The sequence below is a fragment of the Lipotes vexillifer genome, unplaced genomic scaffold (genome assembly GCF_000442215.2).
Source record: "Lipotes vexillifer unplaced genomic scaffold, Lipotes_vexillifer_v1.1 scaffold655, whole genome shotgun sequence".
Taxonomy (NCBI): domain Eukaryota; kingdom Metazoa; phylum Chordata; class Mammalia; order Artiodactyla; family Lipotidae; genus Lipotes; species Lipotes vexillifer.
The window spans coordinates 2,437,815-2,457,258 of record NW_006788208.1 but is presented as its reverse complement, the minus strand read 5'-3'; positions in this window follow the sequence as shown (position 1 = coordinate 2,457,258).

Genomic DNA, 19,444 nt, shown 5'->3' with positions numbered 1-19,444 from the left:
CTTTCCCTTATTTGTAATCCCTGAGACTCCCCATCACTCTGTAGCAGATGTGGTTGACTGCCAGGCAGTACCCTGGCAAAGGTCCAGTCGTTCTCGGCTTTTGGGAATGAGAACCTCATGGTTCCCACACTTCATCCTACTGCCCTATAATTTTTTATGCTATATTTATGCCGAGCTAGGTGCGTGTTGTGTTTCTGCAGTCAATTGTTCCTCATGAGGAAGCCTGTCTTGCATATATATTTACTAAACCAGGTGACTGTGTCCCCTGATTTCGAGGTCAAAGTATTTTTCCTAACAAAGAAGAGCAGTATGCTTTGCACAGCTGCTTGGTATTTTTCCTAGAATGCTAGAAGGAAGCAGACATTCATTTAGTTTTTTCCAGTCTCTCTTTGTCTAAATTGTCCTATTTGGCTTGGCCTGTTGGCTTTAGTCGATTAGAATGGCGATGTAGGAAACTGTTACTCTTGGTTTATGAGCTTGAACCCAAGTTCATCAACGTGTGCCTTAGCAGGACAGAAATTTACATAAGTATTTCTGGGCCATCAGATCTCTGTGAAGAGCATTTACATGTTCCAGATGTAGGGTATGCATGTGCAAATCTCACGTAGAGATCACAGCTCACTAACTTGTGGATGGCCCCCCAGAGAAAAGAAGTGATTCAGTATAATGGCTCTGTAGACTATAGAAGAGAGACCCAGAAACCACTATTCTGTTGGTGCTGTTTAAAAGTTGGGCAAGGAGCCACATTTTCGAGGCAAGAAGAACAGCATTTTCCTTTTCATAATAATAATAAAAAAATATTTCACATTTTGGAATAGGCAATATTCATCTCTCAATTAGTATTAACAGCTAATCAGGGTGCAACAGGGTAGTGGAGCTCTCATCAAACAGCAGGTGGCTGGTTTTATTTTTTCAATGGCGCTTAAAGATTATTTGAAAAATCTCCTTCAGAGACCAGTGTGTGGGGAGCCACGTACTCCCAGTCAGAATTTAAAGTGGCCCAAAATACAATATTAATGATTGATGCAGAAGCTCACAGTTTGGTGTTGGGGTTTAATTAGATAAGCATTGCAGCTGTTTTCGTGTGGAGGCAACTTGACGGGATGCAAAGCTGTTATGTGACTTACCATTTACAGGGTATCTATTGAAGCGGAAACAGAAGCAAGCTACTAGGAATTAATGATGATGACATTTTTTTTTTTTTTTCAGCCCTGAAATGAGTAGAAGTCTGATTGTCGGGAGGGAGAAGCACTTTGTAATTAAAAAGGTGGGCTTGGATCTTGCATTTCATTTATTAATGAACTCAACACTCATAAAAACCAACTAGGGCAGCCCAGCCAGGATCTGGCAAGTCAAGTATGAAGAGCTTGCACGTGAGTCTCCTTTGGTCTATACCCCTTTGTGCATACAGAATCCTCTTGTCTCAAACCCATCCTTCACCTTCCAAGCATCACAGTAGTGTCAGGCTGTGTAATATCTTACCCATGCAGATAAACTCCTACAGTAGCTGCTTTGGAATCACTCTGTCTCCCTGAAAACTTGAGGATTTAAACCGGGGTCGATAGCTTTTCAGTTCACTGGGTCCAAGGGATTGTCTACGTTTAGTCAGAGTTTGGAATCTTCTGTGTCGAATGCTGGAAAGGACTAGAACTCACAGTATAGTGTCTGTCTACAGCTAAGCTTCAGCATGTGTGCCGACCTCCATCACGTGAGATGGCTAAGGAGAACAATTTATGGAAGCTCACTGTAAATTAAATGTGCAAGATTTTAAGAACACGTTCCACCAGAATAAGGCTCGGAGCGCTGCACATTTAAAGTGGTGTTGTTAGACTGATCTTTAAAACATCTCTATCCAATAAAAAGGAAGCCTGTCTAGGTGTTTCGTGTTGTGAAATAATTATAATAGCCATCTATTATAATACATTAATACATACAATCTATTATAATACATTCTTAGTTGCTTATTGTCAATATCTACAGAGTATGAAGTTATATGTGAACGCTAAGTAGTATTATTTTTGTTGTGTAAAGAAAGTTTAATGAGCCTTCTCCTGATCGTTATAAAACAATTTGTGAGGATTTTGAATAAACCTGACTCTTCAGTATAAGTAGGGGAGAAATGAATCTTTTTGGAGGTACATTAACTTTCTCTGGCTATTAAATTGTCATGCCTTGCCCTGAAGAAGGGATTTATGCACTGCTTTATTCCTTTTTGTTAAAGAAGGGTGTGCAACTAGGAATTAGAAAATTTGAAAGATTAAGTCCTAGTTTGGCCATGTTCTTATCGTATGCTCTTGGTCACTTGGCTAAACCTTGAGCCTCCCTTTTTCTCATTTGCAAGATGGGAAAAATAGGTCCTTCCCTCCTTATCTCCCAGGGCAATTCTGAGCATCTAATTTGGTGGAAAGCATCTTCAAGTTTAGACCTGAAACTAGGTGTGTCTAATATTCTGCAAATATACTTGTAATGAATTGATTGTTGTTTGATGAGGCAGTTTCCTGCAGTCCACTCCATAAAGCTACTGAGAACAGATGAGTCTTAAATTTTCCAGTGAGCAAGCGTAATGCCTGTGTTTGGGTTTCCAAAGCTTTTCCTAATAGTAATACTCTCACCACCTGCCTTTTGGGGGGAGGTGAGGAAGAAGTATAGGATTAATTCACACAGATACAGAGATGAGGAAAGTGAGATTTTGTGCATGATTGAATGAATTACAAGTCAAAGCTTGGACCTGGGCCTTCTGGTCCCAAAGTGAGTGTTATCCCCTTTATAATGGATTGTCACTGCAGACAGTCTGCAAATAAATGGAAATAGAGAGAATGGTTATCAAGGAAACATGTGGTTAACTTTGAAGAGTGCAGATGTCAACAAAGCAGGTAATTCATTAGAGCAGATCAATAAGCTTAACAGCAGGATTGTCATGAGATACATTGTAGATAACTGCCTTGTTTATACATGAGAGTTGGCTATATTGTGGATTTTTAATAAGTAGAACATACCCTTTTTAGTTTCATGCAGTAATGATTGTTGATCATTTGCAAGTAATGTTACTATACTTGTTCCCTTGATAAAATAATTGATAAACATATGGCTCCTTTGTGTCTTTTCTGATTGATGCTGATGGAAAAGCTGACAACAATAAGTAGTAGGATTATTGCAATACTCCATCAAAATCTCTGAGGATAGAGATCGATTACAGAGCTTTAAACATCACCATACATCCTAAAGGTAGTCAATAAAAATGACTGATGATGGATTGAATTGATGAACCAAAGCGTGGTGGTATGCTGAATGGAAGGTAGGCATGAGTATTTTGGACAAAGGCAATGGGTGGAATGTAGGACATGCTAATAAAAAGTTAATGCATAGGTAACGAATGCAGGTCTTGAAATATGTGGACAAGCACTTAACTTATAGAATAATGGTAATTGTGACACATGATAACGGCACTTACTTTTATTTATTGGTGCTTATTCATCTTCCAACCCAATGAATAGTTTTTCCCAGAGTTCCAGCTGGGATTCTCTTTTCTGCCTCTACATAAACTTTGCTTGGGCTTTGTTATCCACTCAAGGTTACACTTATCATTTGGGTAGCAATGACCCAAGTCAAGCAACCTTGGTTATGCCTTAGTCACGCACACCTCTGAACACTCCTTTAGCATTTTTAACTTGTCTCCATTATATTAGGCAGTTGAAATCATGCATCTGAACAAGGTGGCCTGGAGAGAATAGATAAAGTAAGAAAGGGAGAGGGGCTACATTCAAGGATTAAGGAACCCCAACATTTTAAAGGCTAAGTAAATGAGGGTTTTAGAGACAGAGCAAATGAGTGGTCAGAGGAGTAGGAGTGCAATCACGAGAGGGCGGTGTCACTGTGGAAATCCAAAGGGAGAAGGTGTTTCACGAAGAAGGGTGTGGTCAATAGGACTGAGATGTCAGGAAGGATGAAGACTGCAATATTCCCACTGGATCAGGCAACATGGAGGCCACTAGTGAACTTGGCCAGAGCTGTTTTGGTGAAATGAAATGGGTGAGAATCAGATTTCTGTGGATTGAGAAGTGAGTGGGAGTTGAGTCAAGGGAAACAGAAAGTACAATCATCTCACCTAGAGTTATTTAAAAATCCATGACACCATTTACCACGCATTCCCTTGGAGTCGCAGTTAAGACAAGCTGTGAAGGATTCCATCCAGAAAGACCTGCCATCCATCTGAAGCTAATGCTATTTCCAGCACTCAGTGAGGCTCCTGGGAACCAAACAATGCTGTTGCCAGCCCACCTGGTCTAGGATTTCCAGGAGCAGCTGGCTTGTTCCAGAGAAGTCCAAGTCCTTCAATCCATCAGAGACCTCAATCTGTCTGAGACTTCCAGGTCCAGTTCTTTGGAAATTTCTAGGCTGGTTATCTTCCGCATGACTCATCCACATTTTTCATCCAGGCTGAAAAATGCTCCTTCAGTTCCCCACCTCTCCAAAGTCCCAGCCTCCTGTATCTTTGTGCCTCCTTCTCCCTGAACCAGATGTCATTGTTTCCCTCCTAACCTTTCCCACTGTTCTCTTCGGAACCTCTACCTAATTGCAAACAACTTCCCACACACCCTTAACCTAGTCACAGATGCGGCATCCACTTCCCGGCTCTCACTGAAACCTTTCCTCTCAAGTAGACACTCATTTGGGTTGGGGTCTTCCCGGCTCCCAAAGTCACTTGCAGATCTTTCCTCCTCCACAGTACCTCCTGGTCATTGTCAGGGAGCCCCTGGGCTCACTGTCAAGCTTTTCATCTCAGGTATGTAGAATCCACCCTTCATCCTAGGCTCTTAACTCCTTTTCTTCTTTAACAGACCAGGAACCTGGTAGGACCTACTATCCAAATATATCCCAAAGCTGACTACTTTCTGCCTCTACTGCTTCCACCTAGTCCAGGCTGCCACTGCCTTTTGCCTGAGGTGCTACAGCCTCATAAATTGGCTTCCTGTTTCTCCTCTGGCCCCTGTAGTCAGTTTCCCACTCAGTCACCAGAGGAGTCTCCCCAAGATGTATCCTGCCATGTCATGTTCCTCCTTCAGAACCCTCTAGGGGCTTCCGTCACACTAGACTGAAATCCAAAGCCCTCTGGGGTAGGCATGCACACATCTCCCTGCCTCATCCCCCACCATGTCCCCCTTGCTGGGCTGCTCCTGTCATCCTCCAACCCTGCGAAGCTCATCTCTCCTCACAGCCTCTGCTTGGAGAACTCCCCGGGCAACATCCCCATGCTCGCTCCTCACTCTGTTCTGCTCCCTGCTTGAGTGTCCTTGCCCCAGAGAACCACTGATCATTGTACAGAATAGTCCCTTCCTCTCCCTGTCCCCAACATCACTCTTGACCTGAAGCTGTGCACACTTTGCAACCCCAGTTATAATGTCCACGTGTGTAGGAAGGCATTCGCCCGTCTTGTTCACCTCTCTCTCCTTGGCACCGAGAGCTGAGTTCAGCACATCATATGTGCTAAATAAATGTGTGTTGAATGAATGAATAAACAAGCCCTTCCTCGGTCGCCTTGTCTTAAGGCCAAAAATCAAGTCTCATCTCAGGGTATGGACATAAAACGCAAGTTCTTCTCCCCAAAGTGTTATTACTGAAGAGCAGACTTCCTCAGCGTGACCCTCGTAACTGTGCTCCCTCTCTGGTCTTAGAGTAGGCTTATTCCAGTCCTGTCCTTTCTAATCTTTGTCTATGGTTTAAAGGCCTCCTTCTTACCTAGTGCAGGCCAGCCTGTGACTCTAATCCTAGTGTCTTAGTCCATTCAGAATGTCCTAACAAAGTACCATAGGTTGGGCTTATAAACAGCAGAAATTTATTTCTCACAGTCTGGAGGCTGGAAATCTGAGACCAGGGAGTTAGCTGGTCAGGTTCTGGTGAGAACCCTCTTCCGGTTTCCAGCTGCAGACATCTTGTTGTATCCTTACATGGTGGAGAGCAGAGGGGAAGCAAACTCTCTCGTGACTCTTATAAGGGCACCAATCCCCTTTATGAGGGCTCCACCCTCATGACCTCATCTAATCCTAATTTTCTCCCAAGGCCCCATCTCCTAATGCCATCACAGTGGGGGTAGGGTTTCAACATGTGTATCTTGTGGGAGACGCAAGCATTCAGTCTATAGCACCTGTGTCTTCTCTGCCCTCTACTGGGCAGGGACAAGTGGGGCTTTGCTGTGAGGGTGAAAAGAAGACAGACCTTTCCTACTTGACTGCTGGCCCGTGTCCAGGCTGTCAGCCTCTCTGTGCTTTGTTTCTTCTCTTTGCAGGGATACCTGAAGGGGAGATAGCTGCCCTGGAAGTTTCTCTGAACTTAAAATGTGGGGCTCTTAGTACTTTTGTAGTCAACTTTGGACCTAAGTTGCAGTTCTGAGAAAAGTAGAAAAATCTTACTGAGCCCCGATGCCATCCTTTCAAGCTGTTGGTTAGGAACTGCTCAGTCTCTGAAACCATGTAATACATACCCTGCTCCGACCTCAGCTCTCCAGTCTTCCAGCAGTCCCATCCTCTTTGACCCCTTCAAGACTTTCAGTCTCCTTATCCTCCAGCCTCTGAAGTCTTCCCTTGGTCCCCACCCTGCCTAGACCTCACGGGTCATTACTTCAACCTCCTCGGAGGTTGAAGCCCTTTCCGGACAACCCACCAGTATGTAGGTGCCTCCTCAGCATGGCATTTCATTCGAGCTCCTTCCACCATCAGCAGTTATGGTTTTCTTGTTTGCCTATTTGTTTCTTGTTTGTCTCCACAGCATAATACCACCAACGACCCTTGTCTGTTTGGTTTGCCACTGTGTCTCTAATGCCTAGAATAATGCTTAGCACCTATTGGTCACTCAGTAAATATCTGTTGAATGAATGAATACATTTCAACAATTCTTTTGCCAATACCCTCAACACCTTTTCTGTCTAACTTCTGCCCCATCCACCCACCAAAAGGCCAAGCTTGGTTTATCTGTCCATTTAGTTTCCCTGCTCCTGCCCCAGCCTGCTTAGTATTGTTGCAGAAAATTGTGCAATGCTTAGATTGCAGCTACTACCCATTCTTGATCATGGTCCTAACCTGAGCTGAGGGCAACAGCCCTTTGATGGTCTTCAGTTACTTTTCTCCCGGTTTTCACAGTATTTGCCTCAAGGCTTCCTCAGTTTCCCCATGCTCCTGCTGGCACCTGGGGAAACAAAAGATAGATGGAAATTATCTCAACTGGTCCCCTCTTTCTAACACTTGCCTTCATTCATTCTAACACCCTTCATTCATTTCAATATGAATTGGACTTCCCTTCCCTTCTCCTAGGTGAGCACGTGCCCTCCACTGGGCTCCCCGCCCCCACCAGGGACATCACTCTCTCAATTAGCCTTGCTCCTGTAGCTTCAGCATCTTCTTTCTTGTTGCTTTTGCCATCGGTATTGAAACATGATCACATCTCTCCAGTGTTGAAAAAAATAACCCCCTTAAGCCTACCCTCTCCCTCATGTTTTTTTTTTAGATCCTGTCTTATCTCATTCCAGTCAGTTTTCTATATATATTTCATCTAATCCTGTTCTTCCTGTTCACACCATAACTCTACACAATCTTATTCCATTCCTACCACACCAAAAAACCCCTCTTTTCCAGATCACCATTGTATTATGCAGATGGATAATTTAGGCTACAGTAAGTGCGGACCATTGCCCCTGATCCATTCTTTGGGAGGTGGGACAGGCAAATGGTCTCTTCCATGTACCTGCACCACTATGTTTCTCCTAAGGACTAAGTGGTACAAATAATGATGTAGAATTCGCACAGAAACCAGCAAAGTAACTCCTGTTCTTATCTCTTGGGTGGATTTTACAAGTCATCTGGGCTCCATGTATGTCTCATGCAAAGTCACAAAGGTTACAGTGTCCCATGCTGCTATTCCAGGAGTCTGGAAGTAGCTGCTGTAGCTGGTTAGAGATAAATGTTGTGAGTAGCTTGGAGACAAAAATGCTGTGCAAGCTCAACTGAATTCTTTTGGGAAGACATGATTTTTCAAACATTCATTACGTCTGCTTGGGATAGGGAGAAAGGACAAGAGGTGAACATTTTGGAAAGAGGAAGGAGGGAACTAGTAGTGTTAAAGCTAGAGTGAAGGAGGTATGGAGGATGGACATGCTTTGCCTGGTTGCTGTGTAGAAAATGGAGAGCTGCCACATTGTGCCTTTGCTGGCAGGGTAATTTTGCTCATCCACCCTCCATGTTCCCTGTGTCTTACTCCATCCCTCCAGGTTCCCTTCACTCCAAAGCCACACCACACCAACTGCTAGCTCACAACCTCACGCCCCTTCAGTTTCCTTAGTCTGACATTTTCTTCCCCATGAATTCCCTATTGAACTCATACTCCTTCGAGTCTCAGATCAAATGCCACCTCTTCCCTCTCTGAAACCTACAGCGGCAACCCCACTGGAATGAGCTGCTTCTTGCTTAGTCAGTACTTTTATTGAGAAGAAACATGGCTCAGTTAAGAGAAAAAACATGGGCTATGTGGAGTCAGGCAGACCCGGGCTCACGGAGAATCAATGATTTACTCTGTGGGAACTTGGGCAAGTCACTTAATCTCGCAGGACCTTGATTTCCCTAATTTGGGAAGGTGATAATATCCACATCTGAGGGCGGTGGCGGGGCCTAAGTGAAGTAAGACTATTAAGCTCTCTGCATATCCTCCGTTCTCTGTAAGTGCATCCCCACCCCTTGTATCCTGCTAGGCATTATAGTTAGTTATCTCTCTCATTAGATGGAAAGGTCTGCGAGGGCAGGGATGACACCCTTATCCTCCTAGGAGGCCTCGAACAATATTTAGTAAGTGCTCAATAAACGTCTAACAGATTAAGCCTGATTTTCTTAGCATATTACCTCCCAAAATTGTTCCTCTCTTCGTACTCACAGAAAGTGATAATATTTGTATGGAACACTAGGGTCACCTGAAGGAGATTTGGGGCCATCAACCTCAGTTGGCGAAATTGAGTACATTTCCTTTATCCTATTAACTATAATAAGGAAAATTAAATGCTGAGAAATATATTAAATATTTTACTTGTATAAAACTTTAAAATGCTATAGTCTTTCAGTTACTGGACTCAGGAAGTTTACAGAGGATGTTATCAAAATAGAATTCAAAAATAAGTTTGAGTGATTTTGAAAATGTTCTGTTATACATTTTTTAAAAAATCACTATAAAATGTTTAAAAATGTTAATAACTGCCAGGACACTGGTGGTCTGTTTTGGGGAACACCCATCAGGAAGATCAGCTTTAGTCAATGTTTATCCAAAGTTCCAGACTCTTTTCTAAATGAGGAAACTGACCGACCACAGGTGGTGCCCTAGTGGTGGGTGGGTAGGAGCCAGCACAGAAGCAGGATTTAGGACAGCAGGGCCCATCTGCACCCAGGCACCTGGCTGGCAACCAGCAAATAACATTGCCTATGTATCTCTTGACTTTCATCTGAGCCCAACTGCTTTAAAAAAAAAAGGGACATTGATCAACCGATGTGCTTTGTTAAAATGCAGGAATGTCCTGACAAGGTCACTGACATGTTTGGGTTATGACTCATGCTTTTAATTCTGGGTTTCTGATTCTTGGTAGCATGTGGGTTGGCTTCAATTGCATACCATCCTGGAATGACTTTGAACGATACTGTTGATTCCAAGGGACCCACTGCCTGCCAAAACCATGTTCCAGGAAAAGAGATGGAAAGAAATCAGAGAGGTACAACCTCAGGGATTATAAAATTAGACAGATGTAGCCATCTGTTACTGCTCCCACCTAGCTCATGGGCGGCTGTTATTACAGGGTTATTTTTACAAGTGCACATTCGTGGTGTGTTTGCCCTCCACTTGTCTTTCTGGGTTCATGTTGAAGCACTTGAGGCAATGCAGGAGCCCTTTGGCTCTGTAGAATAGCAGGATGTCTCAGAGCCCTGTCTGGTAAGACATCTGTCCTGATATTCTGGTGCACTTTCACATCCAGGGATGGGAAGAGTGTTTGGTGACAGAGGTGGGAGAAAGGGCTCAGTGGGGCTCAGTTTGGTCAGATGAAAGATACTGAGCAGACATCTTGGGTTACCTGCAAGATAACTTCAATTCTCCCGTATGTGCCAAACTGAAATACTTAGGGGTCATGCTGAGCCCAATCAGAATAAAACAAACCACATATACCTGGGAGAATAAGTATTTCCACCTTTATAATCTGACCCTGCAAGTGGTTGCACACAACAGGCCAAGTCACCTGGGCCTCAGTGAAACTTCTCTCCAGGATATGGCTCCATTTTGCTCTTGGAAGTTTCCATTCAGAGGGATGCTCAGGTTGTAACATCTTGAGAGTTCCAAGCTTTCTCTCTGTTTGGCACAGATTTTTATCATGTGTTTATGTTCTTCTTATATTAAATACAATATAATTATTAAACATCTGCCACAGTGCTGGGGACTTGGGACTGGATAAAATGGCCCAGAGGGGGGAAACAGACATCTAAGTCCACAGTTCACCCAGCATGACGTGTGCTGTAATGAAGGAGTAGGGTGTACCATGGAGAGAGAGAAGAGGGGTTCTAAAATCAGCCTGAGCTGCCAGAAGAGGCTCAGGTAAGAGGAAATGCCTGTGCCTCGATTCCTGCCTCCAGGAATAAGTAAATATTATTGGATGAAGGACATGCAGAGAATAGAACGGGGATCTGAGGATATGCAGTAGCACATGCGAAGACCCTGAGCTGTGAAACAGCCTGGCCTGTTTTAGGGACAAGGAACAGCAGGTAGTTTGATAAGGTGGAGAACAAGCTGTTTAGAAGGGACAATGGTAGGTGAGCCAGGGGGTGCAGGTAATAAGTACTCGACCACAAAGGGTCTCATGTGACAAGCCAAGGACTTGCTTATGAAAGCAACGGGGAGCTGGTAAAATAGTGTGAGTAGGTGATAGCATGGTCATATTTGAATTTGAGAGCAATCAGCTTGGTGGATGAAATGAGGCGCATTAAGTTTGAGGCGAGATGACCAAGAGATAATAAGGGTCTGAATTATAGCGGTGGTAGCAGGATGTCAAGGGGAAGAGGATTTTCAGAAATATTTAGAGAAGACAGTATAGGTAGGACTTAGTGTCTGTAGAGATGTTGAGTTCGGGGACAAGGAGAGGTTAAGGATGACTCCCAAGTGTCTTTATAGGGAAACTGGTGGACGGTGGTGTTATTAAGGCAGATATGAATTAAGCAGAAGACTGTATGGAAGGGAGGGGCAATAATTTCATTGTTGGAATGGTCCAATGAGTATTCCTCAAATTCTGCTTTCTGCCTGATCATGCTCATCTCAAAAAAGAACCCACCGTCTACAGAGTGAGCCTGGCATTTTGTATCTTTGAGACCTGCCCCGCTCTTCTGTTCTCTCTCCCCCAACTCCTCTGCACGAACCCTCTAGTCTTCCTGTGACCCTCTCCATTCCTCTCGTCTATGAGTCCTTTCCTTTGAAGCTCACCATCCTTATATGACTCGCCTTGATAATCCACCTAATGGTAATGTCCCCTGATCAGCACTGTGTGACATCGCATGTCATTCTGTGTGTCTATGTTCTACCGTCTCTGATGGAGGTGAGGGCATCTGACATGATGGGGGTGGTCATGTGTAGCTGAGAGACATGAACGTGGTTGGCTGAAGGAAAATGGTCCACATCCAGTCCGTAGGCCCCGCAGGCTGCTGAATCTCTGTTTGCAACATGAGATCAAACTAGCGATGTGCGCTGGCCTTTGGGGGTGGAAACACTCATTCTTCACATTGATCCTGTTGTTCTGGCCACAGCACCCTCAGTGCTCTGGATCTTAGCTTTTGCGAGGAATCCCTGTGGGTTTGGGATATGGCTTGTGTCTGCAAAGAACCAGCAGATGTCCTTCCTCCCTGGGTCAGCTGGTTATCCCAGTCTCACCTGATGACACACCTCTACACTGTGTTCTTCCTCCCCTTCCCCGCTTTCTGAGGTACTGTGGCTGAACAGTCTGGGGGGCACAGCTCTGACTCTGGATGTCTAAGACCCCTTGGTCACCGAGTCTTCCTTTCAGAAGGGGGCAATCCTGCACTCCCATAGGCTGAGCAGCACCTTGGCTGGGGTGCTGCTCTGGATGCTTACCAGGGTTCTCCCATCCTCCATCACCTGTGATTTTCAGGCACTTGACCTTCTTGATGTCAAGATATGAGGCTCTGCAGATTTAATAAAGGACTATATCAGGTTGCATTTGCTTTTAAGGACAGGGACCCGGCCATATCCCTTTAGTACCTAGCATTTGACATATAATAAATGCTCAATAAATTTAAAGGCATGTGACTTGGTACATTTCCTGAAACGATCATTAGCGATAATATTTTATGTATATATAAATAGTACAATCCTAGTTTCATGATACTGTTATTTTTTTCAGTACCTATTATGGCATTATTACAGGCACCCTACATACTGTTTTTCTAATCCTCTCAACACTTTCATTAAGTGTGTTCATCTTGTTTTAGACACGTATTTATTGAGGCGTCATGAGGCTACCTGTCTAAGGCACAAAGAAGTGTCCCAAACTGGGGTTTAAAAGTAGGTTTACTTTCAGCCACATTCATGCTCTTTCATGACCTCATTCTTTTTTTTTTAATTTTTATTTTATATTGGAGGACAGTTGATTAACAATGTTGTGTTACTTTCAGGTATATATGTATAACTGAATCATGACCTCATTTTTCCCAGCAAATGTCTTTGACAATAAAGTCTATATGTAAATCAGCACCATCACATTGTCCTTGGGTCCGTTTGGCTCTGTCCTGTGTTTCCCACCATATGCACCCACCAGCCGTGTGTGCTGCATACATGCGCACACATGTATGCGTGCACACACTCACCCCTTCCTCTGCCTCTAACTCACTCGTACCCTACACTCCACTGGAATGGGACCCTTCCTGTTCCATAAAATGTTCAGTGCTTTCTTTCTTCTGTTCCTTTTTATGTGCACGCTATTCTCTCTCATTAGAGTGTTAGGAGGAAATGCTCATCAAGGGATGAGATGTTAATAAATTACCTTTTTTTAGTGTTCAATCGTTCAGTTATTTTTGAAGAAAGAATGCTAGCTCTCTAAAAGTACAAATCACTTGGCTTTGCAATTTCTTTCCCTGACATGTTAGTCTTTATATTTCTCCTTCATTTTTTATTTCTCTTTTGAGTCTCCCTTTCTTCAGTGTTTCCCTTTTGCATCTGTTGGGACTTGAATGCTGGAGTTTCCTTGGAGAGTTCTTACTGTAAAATACTGAGCCATTTTTATTGTAGGGCTGCATAAATACTGTGACTTATTGTGGTAAGATCAATTTAATGGCAAGGAAATGCTTATGTTCCAAGACCAATAATTACAACCCATTCCCCACCAGCTTCCCTGTTTCTAGCCTTGGCCCCCAGCAGTCAATCCTTCATGCAGCTGCCAAATGCATTTTTCTCACCTGCTACTCTGACAGTGTCACCTCTCTCCCCAACCCCCATGGTGGCTCACTATTTACCCTTCATGTCCAGTCGTACCCAAAGTCGTCCCCTTGTTCAAGACCCTCACTCTCTAGGGTCTCTCACCTTCTAGACGTATTCAGCATTCTGATACAAGTGCACTCACATTGGTCCTAGCGCCATTCCTCACTGTGTCAGGAATCCACGGGGAGCGTGCAGTGGACTCCAAATGGATTTCTGAGTGCTGCTGCCTTTGCCTCTAAATCCCTTCCCCAAACTTCCAGTCCTCAATCCCACTCCCGTCAAGGATTACCTGCTGAAATTTCACTTCTCCCTCAAAGCTTTTTCATCTAATAGAGTAATAAATTGTACTCTGGGGGAATTCCCTGGTGGTCCAGTGGTCAGCACTCCATGCTTTCACTGCCGAGGACCTGGGTTCGATCCCTGGTTGGGGAACTAAGATCCCACAAGCCACACGGTGTGGCCATAAACAAATAAATAAATAAAAAAAATACTCTGTGCATGTTATTTATTTTTTATTTCTAATTGTGGTAAAATACACATAAAAATTATTATCTTAACCATTTTTAAGTGTACAGTTCATTAATGTTAAGTAGATTCACACTGTTGGGCAGTGGATCTCCAGAACTCTTTTCATCTTGCAAAACTGAAACTCCATATACCCATGAAACAACAACCCTCTTCTCCCACCCCACCAGCAGCCCCTGGCAACCACCATTCTACTTTCTGTCTCTGTGAATGTGACTATTCTAGGTGCCTCATATAAGTGGAATCCTACAGTATTTGTCGTTTTGTGACTGACTTTTCACTTAGTACAATGTTCTCAAGGTTGATCCAGGTTGTAGGATGTGCCAGTTTTTCCTTCCTTTTTAAGGCTGAATAATATTCCTTTATATGGATATACCACATTTGTTTATCCAGTCATCTGCTGATGGACATTTGGTTTGCTTCTACCTTTTGGGTATTGTGACTAGTGCTGCTATGAACACGGGTACCCAAATATATCTCTCAGACCCTGCTTTCAATTATTTTGGGCATATACCCATCTGTACATCTTTAAACTCAAACAGTAGTTTTCAGTATTTGTTTAAAGAGAAAAAAAAAACAAAAGCAAATATGTAGTGCTTTCAACTGATTCATAGTAAGAAATGTGCTGATATTCAGATAGGTTGTATCTGCTCCAGCATCCAATGGTAATAAATGGATATTTCACAATGAACTGTGGGTGGCATTTATTTGTTGAATGGTTCAAGCCCCATAAGCACTGGGAGAGATGCTAACCTGAGAAATTATGGAGTGTAGTTAGCCAAGTAAATAACCTAAAGTAACTATACTTTAGATTTTATGTGTTTTAGCTCTTAGTCTTCATTTTTATGGCACCTGTTGTAGTTTTGTGATGTCAAAATAATATGTTCGTGGTAGAAAACATGGGAAGCACAGAAATGTGTATGTGTAGCCAGCTTGCTAGGTGAAAAGTACACCCTGCCCTTCTTACGAAGAGGGATCCCCCAGTGATTCTGAATGCATCTCCCACACTGCTCATGCGCTGTTCCAGGCTGGAGTACATGAGGCTGTAATGGTTACTTTAGTCTCCCTGGCTTGGGATCTCTGCTAAATGTGACACCTTTCCTCTCAGTTCACACCTGGTCTTACCTTTGACTCTTAGTCCTCTTAGGACCAAAGAGACGGGAAAAGAGGACCCCAAGGAAAAGAGCATCGAGAGCAAAGACTGTCCTCTAAAACACACAGCAGAGATGGCTGAAGCCCCCTTCGCCTCTTCCAGACCGGAGGCTGATTTAGGATATGCTCCAGAGGCAGACGCCTTTCCATGCAGAGACCAGGGTTTGAACATCTTGTCTGGTCACAGTTAAACTGCAGTGCTAGCACCATAGCTCTTTGTCCTTGACCTTGACCCTACTGCATGACGCCTCTCCCAGGTGTGCCTGCACGTGGCCCTGAGCTCTCATCTACTCTCAGCTTGTGCCACTGCAAGTCCACCTGTCCCACATGATTTGTCCTACCTTCCCCAGTGAGGTTTGCCTTATGTAGCTCAGATTTTTTAAAATGAAAGCACTTCATTGTCAGCAAGTATGTTGCAGTTTTGCACTTCAGTTTTCTTTCTTCAATTCCCCAAATACAGATGCTAATATAAGCCTAGTTCTTGGGATGATTTTGTTATGCAAGAGGAGACTAGTGCAAAACAAAACATTTGAAGAAAAGTCATTCAATTACTCACCCTACTCTCTGACTTGTTATTTTTTATATCTTCATCTGGCTTTGATGGCAAATTCAGTTGAAAGGGAGCTGATCTATCCACTTTTACTTCTAACAGCACCATGGAATTTCTCACATTAAAGCCAATCTGAAAACCCAATCCATACTTGTTTAAAGAACAAATTAGAGGCACCATTCTTATTTGAAAGTTAAGGTCCCCATGGGATCAAATAGAAAAGCCAAGCTTCCCTCATTTTTGGCCCACCTCCTTTCTCTTTCTCCAGGGTTTTTATTCTTATTGCCATCTTAACTTCCACTTAATCCCCACCCTCCATATGCCATCCATTCTTTTGGACTTTTTATTTGGGATTCAGGATTTGGAATTGACCCTCATCCTTACTGTTATTCACAGCAGGTGGAAGAAAATGAAAGTAATAAATGGATTCAAATTCCTTACAAGTCAGCAGTTTACAGAACAGACCCCTTGTTTCTCCTTAATATGGGGGCAAGATGTATACTGATAGAAAACTGTTGAAGGATTATTTAACAGGTTATTGATGTCTTCCACTCCCCAAATTATCAAGGTACATTTTCACTACTATATCTTATTTTCTAACAGTTTCTTTTGGTGGGTTTTAACCCACAAGGCCACAGCTTTTGATATAAACTCATTAAAATGAATGAGGAGACCACAGGAAAGGGTCCCAGTGTGGCTGATGTCATATAGTGGACAGAAGAGAAGGGACCTATGTTTATCTTTTCAGCTCTCTAAGTTTTTGAATCAGTAAGACCCTGCATGGTGCCTTAGCAGAAATGACCTGTGGGTTTTTGGAGTTTTTTTGGTTGTCTGTACCGCCATGGTGTGTACGTTACTGAATACCTTCCACATCACATTGAAGCCTCCTTAACACATCATTTGTAATAGAGTGAAACTAGAACTAAACCAGGGTGTGTGTGTGTGTGTGTGTGTGTGTGTGTGTGTGTACACAAGTAAAATCTAGTTCAATTCCCACAACTACCTAGAAAGTATCTATTGTTATCCTCTTTTTACAGATGTAAAAACTGGAGGTCAAAGACATGACATAATTTGGTATCTCACTAAAGTAGTGACAAAGCTGAGATTTGCACTACTCTTCACTTGCAAAGCCAATGTTCTTTCCATCTATATCATGCTGTTCCTTTGGTTGTAAAAAACAATGATTATCAGTCAGTCACTTACCCCATCATTTTCTCCCAAATAATGTCTAGCTTATAATCGTTGTCCAACAGTTGTTAACTCCATTCCTTCTTGTTCCTCCCTCTCCTCTCAGGCCAATTTTCTTTGCTGAAAGCATTCACAGACTATCAAAATTCCCCAAACAGTTCAAACCAGTTCTGTGTATGAGCAAAATATAGAATCTGTCATATTGTTGGCCACTCTGAAATTATGTTTTTATACACTGTGCTTTTCAAATTGGGGCCAATCAACTTGTCATTCACTGAAATGTTATCAGCAGAGATTATGCTGACACATGGGGATGCATATGTTACTTTTATAGGAAAAGATTTAAAATATGATCATTCCACTGGCATCAATTCGTTGTTAACCAAAGACAAGGTTATTTAGATGCATTGAGCGTGGCTTTTATGGATCCCTCAGCTACTTGTGATTTTCCCCAGGCTGGAGCCTATCTCCTGAACCCAGGGTTGCTGAAAGTTTTGCTTTACTTTGTGTATGAATGCAGAATAGTTTGAGGATGCTTTTTGTGTACAGATCGAGCTTTTACCCATAGTGTATTTTTTTTGATGTGGACCATTTTTAAAGTCTTTATTGAACTTGTTACAATATTGCTTCTGTTTTATGTTTTGGTTTTTTGGCCCCAAGGCATGTGGGATCCTAGCTCCCCGACCAGGGATCGAACCCACACCCTCTGCATTAGAAGGCGAAGTCTTAACCACTAGACCGCCAGGGAAGTCCCTGTATTTTTCTACTAGAATGTAAACTTTATGAAAGCAGACATCATTATCTTTAAAACAACTGATATATACTTAGAACAATGCTTGGAAATAGCAGGTATTGATTGCATATTAGTTTAATGAGTGAATAAGCCGAAAAGTCCTAGTTCTAGACTTGGATGTGAAGTTGTGGGACTTTGGACAAGACACTTCAGTCTCCTGAGGTCTGTTATTTTCTCATATGGAGAGACTAGGGTCTGTAACTCCTACTTCATGACTTCGGGGTGACTCTCAGATTTTCATGAAAACATTCCAAAAAATAGACCTCACTATGTAAATGTCATGTGGTTAAGGGGCAGCTGCTGCAGATGTGCGGAAGCCCAGTGGCCTCATGCCCATCTCTGGAGCTGCCTGGCTATCAGCCCTCACACTTAGTATTGTTCCTCTGAAAAATTATTGTTGCAATAATCAAATTCTTGTCAAATTCTAGCTTAGGGCTAACGTGTACCTGCACGTTGGTTCTGACTGAACCAAGAAAAATTTGGACCATGGAAGAACTAGGCAGCAGTAATATTTACATACTCTTGATGAAAAGCCATTGCTATGGAAACTTCCCACTTTGCTTTACATGTATAGCATTCTGAGAGTGACTGGCCAGAATGATATAGCTAGATCCTTGGAATATTGAAAATCACACATCAAATTATTAATGTCGTTGAGAGTCCGCCTGCCGATGCAGGGGACACGGGTTCGTGCCCCGGTCCGGGAGGATCCCACATGCTGTGGAGTGGCTGGGCCTGTGAGCCATGGTCGCTGAGCCTGCGTGCCCGGAGCCTGTGCTCCGCAATGGGAGAGGCCACAACAGTGAGAGGCCCGCGTAAAAAAAAAAAAAAAAAAAAAAAAAAATTATTAATGTCTTTGTGCCTCAGCCTTGTTTTATTGATGTGACTGTGCTCTGAAATTTAAAAATATATTGTTACCTGGGGTAACAAAATTTTTTAAATAAGTTCTTTATTAAAGCACTTGCATCAGAATCCCTTGTCATGGCCTCAAACTGATGCTTTGTAATTAGAGCAGATTCATTGGTAGATAGAATTTTATTTTAAAGGACTTTTCTTCATTTTTAACATTTCCTACCTTTATGCATTGTGTGACATGCCTTCATTTGTCCTTTAAGAAATTAAGATTTCTAAGCAGCTTAAAACTAAAATTTTAGATGTTTACTTGCAAAAGTAGTAGACATTCAGCCATAAATATAAGGCTTTTTCTAGAGAGGACAGAAATAATTTTTAATCATTCATTTATTCATTCAACAACTATCTATGTTCTAAACCCTGTGTTAAGGGATGAAGAAACAGTAGCTTGAAAATCCATCTAGTTCCTATCCTTGTTCATGGAGTGTACAGTCTAGTGGGAGAGAGAGAAGTCAAGTAAATAATTAAACAAAATTTAGTCATAATTCTGCTAAATGTTACCAAGAAAAAGCAAGAGACTGGACAGCAGAAGACCTAAGCTGGTGAAGGGAGAGGTAGCAGAACCCTCCCACAGTAGGTGTTCTTTCACCTGAGACCTGAAGGAGTCAGCCAGGTAAGGACACGGTGGGAGCTTGTGGGAAGAATGCACATTCAGGCACGTGGGAGAGCATGTGTGAAGATCCTGGGGTGAACAGGAATGAAAAGAAGACCAACACACCCAGAACCTCACAGCAGGAAGGAAAGGGCAACACTCCACAGGGGGCCAGACCATGCAGAGCCTTGTAAGCCGTGGGAAGAATTGTGGGTGATTTCAGGAATAAGAGGAATCT